At 38.8% G+C, this 14,280-nt stretch overlaps 1 long non-coding RNA gene across 1 annotated transcript; it reads left to right on the top strand.

The window, feature by feature from the left end:
• Positions 1–1,657: 1,657 nt before the first annotated feature.
• Positions 1,658–4,180, top strand: LOC147029239 (uncharacterized). The gene is made up of 3 exons (XR_015056863.1): positions 1,658–3,429; positions 3,678–3,735; positions 4,025–4,180. It is a non-coding gene; the product is annotated as an uncharacterized LOC147029239 (long non-coding RNA).
• The last annotated feature ends 10,100 nt before the right edge of the window (positions 4,181–14,280 follow it).

The following is a 14,280-nucleotide window of genomic DNA, read 5'->3' as shown; positions in this document are numbered from 1 at the left end:
GCGTGCCTGGCGCATCGCGCTGACCTCCGGACCATCTGTTGCGCACCGACCATCGAGACCCCGGACATTCTTCAGAGCTTGCGCGACGTCCAACGCCGCGTTCGAGCCGAACCGCGTGTCCTCGTTCTTTAGCCGTGGCTTTGCAGAAATCATTCCCCCGATTTGTCGTACCTCAATAAAACGAACACTGAGCGCGGCCGTTGCCCACTCGACGTGGTCGAAGTCGACTCCGACGAAAGCGGGCACGCGTTCGTGCGCTGTGCACTGACTCCCTGTCATGCCTGAGCTGGACCGCGCTGGCGAGCCTCCTGGCTCCGGAGCCTGTGCGCGCGCGAGCGAACCTGCGACACGCTCCTCGCGATGCGTACTCCTCCGGAACCTCGAACCGTGCAAGGTGCGCTGAGTTACTCGCTGCCACGCCGAACCCAGCCACCACCCTGCACACGCCGATCCGAAGATCCTCGTCAGCCAACTGTGGTGTCGTGGATAGAAGATGCTTAGCAGGCAGACACGAGCGGGGGAACAGTCGAGCCGGGCTGTGTTGCACAAGCGCGAGCGCGGGCATACTTTGCCCGCGGCTCTCCTTTATTACGTACTCAGCACACTCACGAGCCGGGCGACTACGGCATTACTACAACGCCTCAGGCGGCGCGCACTCCTTATATTCCTGGCAGACACGATGACCACGACGACCCCTCCTCCCATCATCATGCCCCGCCCTGCATGCCCGCAGGCTATACCACACACCCGACACACTGACACACGGACGCACACGGACACACACACACACGCACACGGACACACACACACACGGACACGCACACGGACGCATACGGACACGCACGCACACGGACACGCACACGGACACACACACGCACACGGACACACACACGGACGCACACGGACACACACGCACACAGACACACGCGCACGGACACACGTGCACGGACACACGGGCACACGCACACGGACGCACGCACACGGACGCACGCACACGGACACACGCACACGGACACACACGGACACCCACACACGGACACGCACACGGACACACGCACACGGACACACACGCACACTGACACGGACGCACACGCACACGGACACACGCACACGCACACGGACACACGCACACGGACACACGCACACGGACACGCACACGCACACGGACACGGACACACACACGCACACGGACACGGACGCACACGGACACACACAGACACAGACACAGACACAGACACAGACACAGACACGGACACGGACGCACACACGCGCACACGGACACACGCACACGGACACACACACGCACACGCACACGGGCACGCGCACACGGACGCACGCGGACACGCACACACGAGGACGTACGCGCACACGGACGCACGCACACAGACGCACGCGCACGCGGACACGGACGCACGCGGACACGGACGCACGCGGACACGGACGCACGTGGACACGGACGCACGCGGACACGGACGCACGCGGACACGGACGCACGCGGACGCACGCGGACGCACGCGGACACGGACGCACGCGGACGCACGCGCACACGGACGCACGCGCACACGGACGCACGCGCACACGGACGCACGCGCACACGGACGCACGCGCACACGGACGCACGCGCACACGGACGCACGTGCACACGGACGCACGTGCACACGGACGCACGCGCACACGGACGCACGCGCACACAGGCACACATACACGGACACACAGGCACACATACACGGACACACAGGCACACATACACGGACACACAGGCACACATACACGGACACACAGGCACACATACACGGACACACACGCACACGGACATACACGGACACACACGGGGACTCACACACACATACACGGGGACTCACACACACACATACACGGGGACACCACACACACACACACACACACACAAGTAGGGTAAGAATACTGGTTCTGGCTCACTTTTCCCCATGTAAATGAATGGGGGATTTTCAGCCATGAAATTTTTCTTTTTTTCCCCTAAAAAAATAAATCCCCTTTTTAGCCCAAGGTATATTTATTTGTCTCCCCTTTTAACCTGGAGCCTGGTGTTGGCTTAGTTGTTAGGGTGGCGGCTTGGGATCCCAGGGTCCTGAGTTCAAAACCCGTTGGCTGCTGAATTAACACCAGGGGGTTGACTCAGCCTGCCATCCTTCCGAGGTCGGCGAAATGAGTGCCAGTGTACTGGTCCCGGTGTATGCCCCGGTTAGAAGAGGTGTACCATATCCCTGTGTGTCGTAAGAGGCGACCAGGGTTGGTGTCAGGAAGGGCATCCGGCCATAAAACATTGCCTCAAGAAAAAGCCAAACCCCTGCACAGCAGGGAAAAATGGCTGTAAAAACGGTCATTTTTTTATTTCCCCTTTTAACCTAGGGGCTCTCTATTCAAATAACCCATACAACAAGATAAAGATTTGTTAAAGGTGATTCGAAAGAAATATCTGAAACGCCTAAGCCCCGGGACACTCTTTATCAAATAACCAATGCATATTGTTGAGCTCACTCATTGAACCTATAAACATTTGTTCATTCTCAAATTCCTTCAATAGTTTAATTTTCTTTGCACAATAATCCCCATCTAAAATATTGAAAAACAAAACATTTGAATCTTTATATTTTTTAAGATACCCCTTTTGTGCCATTACGAAATGATAAACTTCTCTTAATGATCTCATCTGGCCACCGCCCGAGTTGCAAATCATTTTTGTACATAAACCATGTCAGAAAAAAAGTTTTGTTTCAAATGTTTTCAGTTCATGCCGTGAAAATGAGGAAGTGTTTTTTTGACACGGCCGTGCTGTGTGAATGAGGAAGTGGTTTTGGACTGTCATGCTGTGAAAAAATAGGAACTATTCTGTGAGACAAGGTCTCGTGTTTATATTTTATCTCAGAACACGAACTGAAAACATTTGAATCAAAACTTTTATGGCGTGGTTTATGTCCAAAAACGATTTGCAACTCGGGCGGTGGCCAGATGAGATCATTAAGAGAAGCTTGTCATTTCCTGTGCCCACACCCAATGATTAAGCAATCTCCTCATCGTTGCTTTATAAGCGGTTCGCCAGACAAAGTTTCTGCCAGACGGGATTTTCATTTTTACAACTGAGGCATGGACGATATTTCTTCCGATGAAGCCAACAGCCCACTACAGAGTTGGTAAGTTTGTGTATGCTTTTCTCTTTGAACGATGAAGCAAATGATTATTAATTAAATCATGATAATTCTGATATATATATATATATTTTTTCCCTGACAGGGCATTGGAAGAAATTGAGTTCACATATCACGACGTGGTTCATGAAATTAATACTCTTATTGAAGAGATCAATGATTTTAGAAGAGAATTGAAAGACATTTTCAATGAGTGGCATGAAATCTTATCACGTCCTCTCATCTCGAAGGAATTAAACCAATGGTGAGACACGTGTGTGTGCCTCTCTCTCTGTCTGTCTTTCTACCTACCTCTCTCTGCTCTTATTGAAGAGGCCAATGATTTATAATGACTGGTCTCTGATCTCGAATGAATTAAACCAATGGTGAGGCACGTGTGTGTGTGTCTATGTGTGTGTGTATGTGTGTGTGTGTGCGTGTGTGTGTGTGTGTGTTGCTTTCCCTGTCTGTCTCTTCATCTATACCCTTGACTTATTTTTTTTTTTTTTTCAGCACTATCGCACAACATCAGCTGTTGAAGCAATCTTGTACAACACATGATTTTCTGGAGGTAAATATTTCTGAATTATTATTAATATCACTCGTACAACACATGATTTTCTGGAGGTAAATATTTCTGAATTATTATTAATATCACTCTCTCTTTAGAATGTCGCCTTATGTTGGTTGCATCATTAGTTTGGACGTGGTTTTGTCAGTACACTGGAATTCATTTTATTGACCTTGAAAGGATGACAGGCTCCTGGTGTGTTAATTCAGTGGTCAACGAGGATTATTCATATTACCATGTAATTATCTTTATAGAACCTAATTATTATCCACTTTTTGTTTCAAAACAGAATATGGTGTCTGAGTTTCGAAATCACAAGGCATCTGAAGAAGATTGCTGGGAAAGATTGTACATTCTCGCAAATGAATATTTAATATTTTCAATATTAATAAATTATATTTGTTTTGTTTACAATTACTTGATTCTGAATTACAAGAAAAGAATAAAAGAGATGTAAAGGGGGGTTGGGGAGGGGAGGGGGTAGGTGCGCTCCCCAATGACCCATCACCCCCTCATCCCATCCCTCCCCTCCCCATGTGTGTGTGTGGGGAAGGGTGGGGGGTGGGATGAGGGAGGTGGTGGGTCAAAGGTGGGGGCGCACAGGGGGATGAGGGGGGGGGTGGGGCTTGTGTGGGCGGGGCTTGTGTGGGCGGGGCTTCGGTGGGGGCTTGTGTGGGTGGGGTGTGTGTGGGAGGGGCTTGTGTGGGCGGGGTGTGTGTGTGTGGGTGGGGCTTGTGTGGGTGGGGCTTGTGTGGGCGGGGGTTTATGTGGGTGGAGCTTGTGTGGGAGGGGTTTATGTGTGTGGAGTTTTTGTGTGGAGCTTGTGTAGGCAGGGCTTATGTGGGAGGGGTTTATGTGGGCAGGGTTTATATGGGCAGGGGTTTATGTGGGTGGAGCTTGTGTGGGAGGGGTGAATGTGGATGAGGCTTCTGTGGATGAGGTTTGTGTGGATAAATGGATGGGTGGAGAGATGGGGGGATGGGTGGATGAGTGGAGCTTGTGTGGATGGGTGGATAATTTTTTAATTAAATAAACATGTTGTGTGTGTGGGGAACTAATTAACTAATCACTAATTATGTGAATATGATGAATATGGGTGGAGCTTGTGTGGGGTTTGTGTGTGTGGAGCTTGTGTGGAGTTTTGTGTGGAGGTTGTGTGGAGCTTGTGTGGGGTTTGTGTGGGGTTTGTGTGGGCAGGGCTTCGGTGGGAGGGGCGTGTGTGGGCGGAGTCAAAAAGGGGCGGAGTCAAAAATTTCAATTTATTGGAGCTTGTGTGGACGTGTGTGGTGGGGTTTGTGTGGGGTTTGTGTGGGCGGGGCTTGTGTGGGTGGAGCCAAAAAGGGGCGGAGTCAAAAAATTTCAATTTATCTTTGTATTTTGTAATTCCTGTGAATAAAATGAACCTAAAATCTCTTCCCCTTCCAAATCATATATCTTATAAGTCCAAGGAACCGTATCTATTACATCAACAATTTTAAAAAGCTCGTTGGTCCATCTTTTCGTATAACCTTTTTCAAAATGAGATTTCCACCGATATATTCTTACGATATCACCAACTTTGAACTTAGGTTTTCTGACATTAATCTCTTTTTCATATTTTAATTTTGTAAATGTTTCTGATGGTTTCATATTTGTTGCCGTGTGAATCGTGTCATTATACTTATCCACAATATCCTGAAAAAAAGATGACCATTGTTGTGAACCGAGTTGTGTGAATTTTTTATATAGTCTCTCTTTTAAGGTACGATTAAAACGTTCAACAACAACTGCCTTCCCTTCATTAAAGGTACTGTATAATGTAATACTGTTATTTTTTAGAAAATTCATAAATGTCTTGTTATAAAACTCTCTACCCTCATCAGTCCACAATTTTTTAGGTTTTCTCTTACTTTTATTAAATATCTGTTGAAAAGCTAACATAAGAGTATTACCTGTTTTGTTTTTTAAAGGGACAACCCACACATATCTACTCCTCAAATCAATAACGGTTAAAGCATACTTGTACCCCTTATCATTATTGAGTTCAATCAAATCAGCAGACCAGATATAATCAACTTCCTTGGAATAAACTTTCCTTCTCTGAAACTTTGTGAATATTGGTTTATGTAATTCATCAGCTAATTGCTCTTCAGTCTTAATGGCATCATTAGAGCCTATAAGTTTTTTGAATTTCCAAGTCCAAGTTTCAATTTAGCACTGATCATCTTCTTCACAATGAACCGATCAACTTTTTCTCTCAAGGTTGGATTTTGTATCAGAGACAAATTATACAACATTTCTCTATCGGCTTCATGCTTTTCTTGCAACGTTGTGGTATTCCCATAATCAATATCGTGTCTCATGCACACTTCATCAACTCTATTGATAGGCTTACTCCAGGATTTAGGATTGTCTGCCTCATCTAATCTTTTATCCAAGTTTGTGCCTGGGCCACAGAAAGAATACCCTGGAAGATGTAATTCCCCTGGTATTCCAGTAGTTGTAAATTTACTTCCTGATAAAAACTTTTGGATATCTCCTCCTAGTTTGTGTTGGGAGATAAATTGATTTTTTTTTGAACCACACACCGAACATATACCTTTTTGTATAACCCTGTTATTTTTACTTTTAATATATGAAATATTTTGAGTATTAGTTTTCTTTTTACATTTGAGACAATAACTCATTTATTTATGAGAAAAATTCCTGCAGAGTGCAAAAACCTTTTTAGTTTCCAACATGCACATTTGAATCTTGATTTTTAAAACATAAAGAATCCTTAGAAATGCCTTCACTCTCTCCTCCATTTATTTAAGAAAAAAAAATGAAAAACTTGAATTAAAGTCCATATCTTGTCGATGCTAATAGTCTTGTCGAAAGTATTGCAAATAGACTTGTCAATTCTTTCTTTTCCTCCTCGGTGGGTTGAGTTATTTTCTGTAATACCCTTAATCTTTTTTTAATCTCACTGGTTTCCATATTTTGATATTTATTTTGTCTCGCTCTTTCCTCCCTCTCCTCCTTCTCTCTCTTCTCTTTTTCCTACTTCTCTTTCTTCTCCCTCTCCTCCCTCTCTTTCTCTTTCTTCTCCCTCTCCTCCCTCTCTCTCTTCTCTCTCTCCTCCCTCTCTCTCTTCTCTCTTTCCTCCCTCTCTCTCTTCTCCCTCTCCTCCTTCTCTCTCTTCTCTTTTTCCTCCTTCTCTTTCTTCTCCCTCTTCTCCTTTTCCTCCTCTTCCCTCTCTTCTTCAACTCCTTCCTCATCCCTTACTATCCTTGAATCGCTTACACCCCATAGAATATTATACATATATTCATCAGGATTTCTTGTTATTCCTGTATCCAAAATAATTTTATTTAGAACAGGAAACCAATAAAATTTCTTTTGAATTTCTAAAAGAGCCTTACCTTTTCTTAACTTTATAATTTTTTCATTATTTAACATTCTAAATAAATCTAAAGTTGTCGGTTTATCAACATCAGCATAATGCCAATCTTTTATTGAAAATACCTCATTCTTATGTTGTAGAACATATTTATTAAAATACCGAATACCCTTTTCTTGAAGGTATGCTTGGACACAGAAATGATAATTTTCTTGAAGCCTTCTTGCTGTCATTTATGTATTAGAAATATATGTTAGAACAATATTATGGCACGAAACACCTCCCCATCTTCCCATAGTTAAATCATTTTGTATTTCCTTACTTATTATATATAATCCTGTTTTTTCTGTTTTCATGAGATAAACAAGGGCAAAACCATTATTATATTTACCCTTATTAAATTCTTTTATTTGTTGTTTGCTAATCGTAGCCCCACAAAACTCATTCTCGATACCAAGTGGATAATATTCTTCCTTACGAGACTGATTTAATTGTTCCAGGTCTTCGAGGTTAATTTTAAATGACCAATTATACCCTAAATCATTCATATCATACCCCCATTGTTCTATTCTCATACAAACGATACGCCCTTCTTTATAAAAATTTATTTTAATTCGAACTGTGAATTCTGTATGACCTGGAGATAATATCAACACTTCTGTATCTTTGGAATACACGGCTGTTTTATTTAAGGATATATATTGTGATAAATCGCTTAATCTCACCAAGTCATTCGCGTCAGTCGGGCTTGGATAATTTTTTAATTTATAAGCATTTTTCATGTTAATATTTTTGGTTATATTATATTTATGTCGTTCAGCCTGTGCCTTTGTGTAATAATTTGATAAATCAATATCCAGTTCTTGAGATACACCAAAGATAGAACCATCTTTACCAACATAAGTCATTTATATTAGATTAAAAATAATATCATTAAATTTTTTATTTTTGTTGAGTTGAAATAACACATATAGGCATAATTGGCCACAACACTTGGAATTTAATTCTTGGACTTGAAATGTTTGATAAACACCATTCTGTAAGAATTTTATGACTTCAACAGGTGGTGGAAGACCAAAACTATCAAAATAATATTTGTCTTGACTATTAAAAATACAAACCCAATGAGAACCGTTCCCATTATTATCTTCTAAGTTCATAATAATATTCTTTGTATGTTTCGGCACATTTGTTAATTCATCTCTCATACAAATAACCACATTATGAATTTTTAATTTCTTACAATATTTGACAAGTTGTAAATTTGATGTTGTATTCTTTCCAAATTCTTTCAACCACTCATCAATGCTCATTTATTTATTAGAAAGATATAATCCATTACCTCTTTTCGTTAATTTTACACCTGCTTGTGCTATAGAAGAAAGCATATCTCCAACTAGCAATCTCGCTTTATCAGGCAGACCTTCAAGTTTTTCAGCAAAATCGACAATTACACCACTTCCACTAATTTGTTTCTCCAACTCTTTGTTATGTCTTTCCAATTCTTTTTGAGCCTGGAGTTGAGCCTTCCTTTCGTTGGCAGTTTTCACCGCTGTTGAAATACCACCCGTCAATGCTCCAACCGCACTTAAACCAGCAAATAAAGGAATTAGAAATGGGAGAAATCCTCCACTCGTCTCTCTTATTGAATATTTTTTCAACATTGGTTTTGTCATTTTAATTTTAAGTGAGCCAGTGTCATTCAAGATTTTAACCTGTTCTCTTGTGAGAAAAACATCAATTCTTACTGCTCCTTTTCTCTGAATTGTATTAACGTTAATCGTACAAGGCTTTTGATTTTGAACACAAGATGATAGTTTATGAAGATTGATTTGATTAACATATACCCCAGTTGGTACTTTGCCACTCATTTATTTAACAAAAAATTATGTGAGACTAATCATCACACCATTATCTGTATTAATCTGCAATTCTGTTTCTTCCAAAAGCAAACAATATGTATCAACTTCTTCACTCTCTCCTCTTTCAATGTATAGGGAAGTATCCACTCGATTAGACTTTATAGTTTCCTTTTGAGCGCTCAGGTCAAACGCATAGATTGTATACAAACTTTTAAATGCTGTCATATCCAAAATAGGTTCTTTATTTCCATTACTTTCACACACCTTTTGGTAAGACTTGTATGCTTCAGCAAAATCATTTTTTTCCCAATTAATTTCCAATCTATCTCGTGGGTAAAATGTTCCATCTAGAGAAACGCCAAGTTGTTTCACCTTAGCATTATCACTCAATGCATTATTCTTATCAGTCGCAGTATCACCATCTGGCTTTTTAAAAATGATCCACAGATATCGTGGCTTTCCTTCCAGAACACCCAAATTCCACGTGTAAGTAGTTTGATTGAGTTTAACGTGTTGACATCTTCTTTTGAGGTATGATACACTGAGTGGTTTCTTTGAGTTAAGTCTTCGATTCAACATCTCTTCTGTTTTAAGATTAGGAGTATATTCACTGATATACCAACTCATTTCCTCAATTACAAATTTATTCTGATCACCAAAAGCACTACCAACACCAAAAAGCAATCGATTTTCATTATCATTCCTTTGTAGTTGAAATCTAATTTTAAGGCCATACAGAACTTTATCATGATCACAAAATCCAAATATACCTTTAAGAGGAACTGCCACAGTAAAACTATTTTCTGCTTTTGTATCATCATTATACATTCCTTTCCTTTGAGTATACCCAGGGTCTGTGTTTGTTCCCGTTGACATATCAGGAATAAAACCTTCGACAGACCCCTTTCCCATTCTATCACTGAATGTATAGAGTGTAAATTTTATCATTTCAGATACAGCAGAGACATAATCAACCGCTTCAACTTCTTGTGTTCCAATATACAAACGCACACTATCAAACATTTTCCAGAAGAAATCATTTACAAGTGTAGCGTTTGTGTTATTCCCAGCCTTAGTGAATTTAAATTTACACAACAAGAAACTTTCGGAGAGATTCAAATAGGTTTGTTGATTATTTATTTCAAAACTTTTTGTACCATTCGTATTCCAGTCTGTTCCAGTTATTGCATTTACCTTGAAGTAATCTTCTTTTTTAGTGGAGTTTGAGATAATAATAGTATCATCCAAATCATAGATACTATCAATTGCTTCCATACTTGTATTTATTTAGGAAAAAAAAGATGTTAAAACTTTTGAAACCCTGATCCAAGTATTTGAATTATTTTCTGTCGTTCTTGGGGGGGACAACTGAGTTTTGCCTTTCTTAATTTCTTTTATTGCTTGTAATTTATGAGATTCCTTCTGGGCATCTTTTATACTCTTTACAGCACCTGCAACATTTCCCACAGCAGAAGCAGTTGAACCAATTAGATCTTTATGTTTAAGAATAGTTGAATCAATACCCATGAGAGTATCAATTATCCCATCTCCTCTAAATTGATGCCCAACACCCCTTTGTCTCTTAGGTTTATAGTATCCTCTACCAAGATACATACCTTCACCCTTGTAGTATGGGGAAAGGAACATCCCATCCCCTGTAATTATTTTATATTTTCCCAACTCGTGTTTCCTCACAATAACCATCGTATTTATTTATTGGAAAACTTCACGTAGGTGAATTCTGATGGATATAACTTCTCCATTAAAAGAAATCACACGATTATCTTGGTCGGTTATCCTAAAATTTACTCTGTGTATGGTTTTTCCTGACACAGGTAGATAAACCAAATTTTTGGGTTCCATATTGAATTTATAACCAATTGGGGTTGAGTATGCGCTGAATGAAAATATTGTATTTGTTTTTTTCCCATCATTATAAGCACCATCAATCAAATCACAGTGAATTAACACCGAATTTATTCCTGAGGATATTTGAATGACATTATCACTGTAAAACGTCCCATTAGTTTCAATCTTTTTTGAGGAGAAACCCAATAACTCTCTAAATGAATTATCAATTGTGAAATCAACCTTGTAGTTATTTTTAACTTTAATCGTTGATTTTGAAGTATGTTTTTGAATGTTTATAACAATATTTTTTGGTTCATCACCCTGTTCTTTCATAAGACGAGCAATTTCGGAAGATATTTGAGAAATCTCATATGCTCCGGGTGAGACTGTTATCGTTTTGTATCCACTTCCTGGATTATAACTAAACTTGTCATTTTTCTCGGTTATATTAAATAAGGTATTATAAGTTTCCATGGACAATAAAGATGCCTCATATTCTTTTGTTGTGTCAAGTTGTAGTGGGTATGGGAATGAAGATGTGTGGTCGCTTGTTGTGAAATTGAAACTAAGGATTGTGCTTCTCATCTTATTTAATATGAGATAAAATGTCTTTATATTGATATTTATTAATTATTTTCATGTTCATCAACTGGTCTAAAATGGCTGATGCTTCATTAAAACAATTGTTATTTCCAACCTTCTTACTGCCTAACAACAATAACAGTCTATTAACTAATTGCGATGGGTCATTTGGAAGAAAACTAACACCTGAACCAAGGATACTTAAAGCCTGAATAATGTGTTTCTCCTTCTCATTCTTCCTACTTTTACCAGAAAGAATAACCTTATAATTTAGAGTGTTCAGCAGATCAATATATACTCTATCATCATTATTTTCCATATCCAATGGTTTATCAATATACTTTGATTCATCCCTCACAGTTGAACCTTGTCTTCCATCTTTTGTGAGAAGAAACATTAATCTCGGAGTTAGTTTAACAGGGGTTGAGCAGAACCCAAGAACCTTAATTCATCATTAAATATCAATACCTTTTCTTGAACAAGATGAAATATTGCTGATTGTTCTGTTGGAATGAGTCCTGCTTTGGTTTTTGAATCCGCTGAATATTCATTGTTTTGAAGAGCATTCACAATATAATCAGGGGGTCGATTAATCTCTTCCAGTTGTTGAAATAAACCTTCATCATCATATTCTAATTCTCCTAAATGCACTAATTCTTCCTCCGTCATTTGACTGAAATCTTTTAACATTTGAAGTTTTTTAGGAGTATATTCTACCGTGGGAACTGTGGAAACATCTTTCATTTTTCCTTGGGAAGTTTTTAAAAGTGGTTTAAAAAATTTCTCTTGTTTTCTTTCAAATGCTTCTTCGCCCGTTAGTTTCTGTCTGCGTTTCTTCTTTATGTCTTCCTGCTGTTTTACAACTTTTGAAACCAACTCTTGATGTTCCCTAAATCTTCTTGCTCTTTCTTTCACATCCATTTATTTATTGAAAAATATCATTTAATATCTCATCTTGTTTCACAACAATATATTTATATTTTTCAGTCGTGTGTTTCATGTAATCCCCAAATTCCTTTTTACTACATAATGTAGAACAATTGTCTCTCCAAAAATTGTTTATATCTATTGAATTTAACTTGAATAAAATAAAAGTATTAGCATTGTTTCTGATGGAACGACGAGGAAGCTGAAAGTACGATTGACTAAGATAAATACAATTACAAGAAGAATGTCTCCCTCTTGTGTCGTAGCTGTCCATTACCGTTTGGTTTCTCTCATTAACACAATCATCAAAGATAATGAGGTTCTTTTTGGATTTATCCAAATCTTGGGGAGACGGTATATCATCCGTATTATCACTCAGAATACAAGTTATCGGTTTTGATTTCTTTTTACATCTCTGTGTATCACAAAATAGTTGTATTATATCTTCAATGTTAAAATCATTTAGGTTTTTTGAAGTTTAAATAAACCGATTATATCTTCTTTTTGAAGACCAGCATTAAAACCTTGTGAGAGTAGTTGATACTCTGGTTGAAAACTCGACTTTGTGAAAATTATTAAATTATCATAATCTAAAAAGTTGGGAGTGAGGAGCATCTTTAAAAGTAAGCAGGTTTTTCCACATCCACTTGAACCAACTATGAGGCATCTTAATGAATTTGGGAGATTTTTATGGTTGTCAAATTTTATCTTATTTTCCCAAATAGGTAAAAAATCATTCATTTATATATTTGGAAAACAGGTTATTTAATTTATTCTTGGCTTTTTTCGAAATTCTATATTTTATCCTAAGTTCAGGTTTAATTTCAAGATAATCCATTATTTTATTTATGCAATATCTTGTGTTGATATTTCCCTGAAAATCACATCCATGAATAAGATATAACAACAATCCTTTGAACATTTCTCTAATACGTTCAGTTTCTTCCCTTGTAAGGAAAGGTGTGTTCTCACCCTCGTTCTTTACATTCATTTCTCGAATCAATCTTGTAAAATAATTCATTTTTGGTGTAAATCTAAAAGAATTATTTTCCTTTTTATATTTTTGATTATCATTAATTAGAAGATAATCACAGAATATACATTGTTTATAGGCTTTTGACTCTGTGTTTAATCCCCGTCTTTCACACGCAGGACAATTCTCAAATTTGTCATATGGAGAATCATGGAATTCAAGAGGCTCAAAATCGAGTAAACTATTCATATTTATAAAGTAAAACTTTACTTAAACTGAAATTCATCTTCGATATCATCTTCGATACTTTCAGAATCATCTATACTTTCATAACTATCATTTGAACACAAACTCTCGGTGTCATAACTGTCGTTTGAATGCAAACTCTCGGTATCATAATCACTCTCATAATCTTCAAAATCTTCAGTTGAATATTGGCTCATTTAATTAGTAGAAAAAACATTACCATCGATATCGATATACATTTTTTCATTAACAGATTCAACTGCTACATTTTTTATATTAAAGGTAATTTTAAAATGATCCTTAACTACAATTGAACGAAATGTCATTTCACCTGATATATTAACATCCTTTATTTCATCAGGATTTATATCTTTAGGGTTGTTGAAAAAAATACAAATTTCTCCTTGCATATTACAGATGGTCTTATCTTTTCTTTCTAAAGCTTCATCCATAAGGTTTTTATTTTTTGATACCTTTTCTTGTTTCATTGCTTTTTCTAGTTTTGAATATATTGCCAGAAGGAGAGGAGAAACTTTTGTTGGAGATACCTTAATTGATGTTCTTCCAGGTATACTAAAAGCCCTTCCACTGAAGTAAATTGAAGAACTCATCATATCCACCATAATTGTTTTTATCCAATAGTTGTTATATTTATCTTTGTTCAATTTTACATCCTTGACATATTTCTCAGCATCTTTAACAGATGAAGAGATTGATTGAAACTTGTCTTTTGTGTCTTGAAA

The sequence above is a fragment of the Eptatretus burgeri genome, chromosome 4, assembly GCF_056783735.1.
Source record: "Eptatretus burgeri isolate ZD-2024b chromosome 4, Ebu_testis_v1, whole genome shotgun sequence".
Taxonomy (NCBI): Eukaryota; Metazoa; Chordata; class Myxini; order Myxiniformes; family Myxinidae; genus Eptatretus; species Eptatretus burgeri.
The sequence above is the reverse complement of the archived record's forward strand: the minus strand, read 5'-3'. Positions and strand labels throughout refer to the sequence as shown.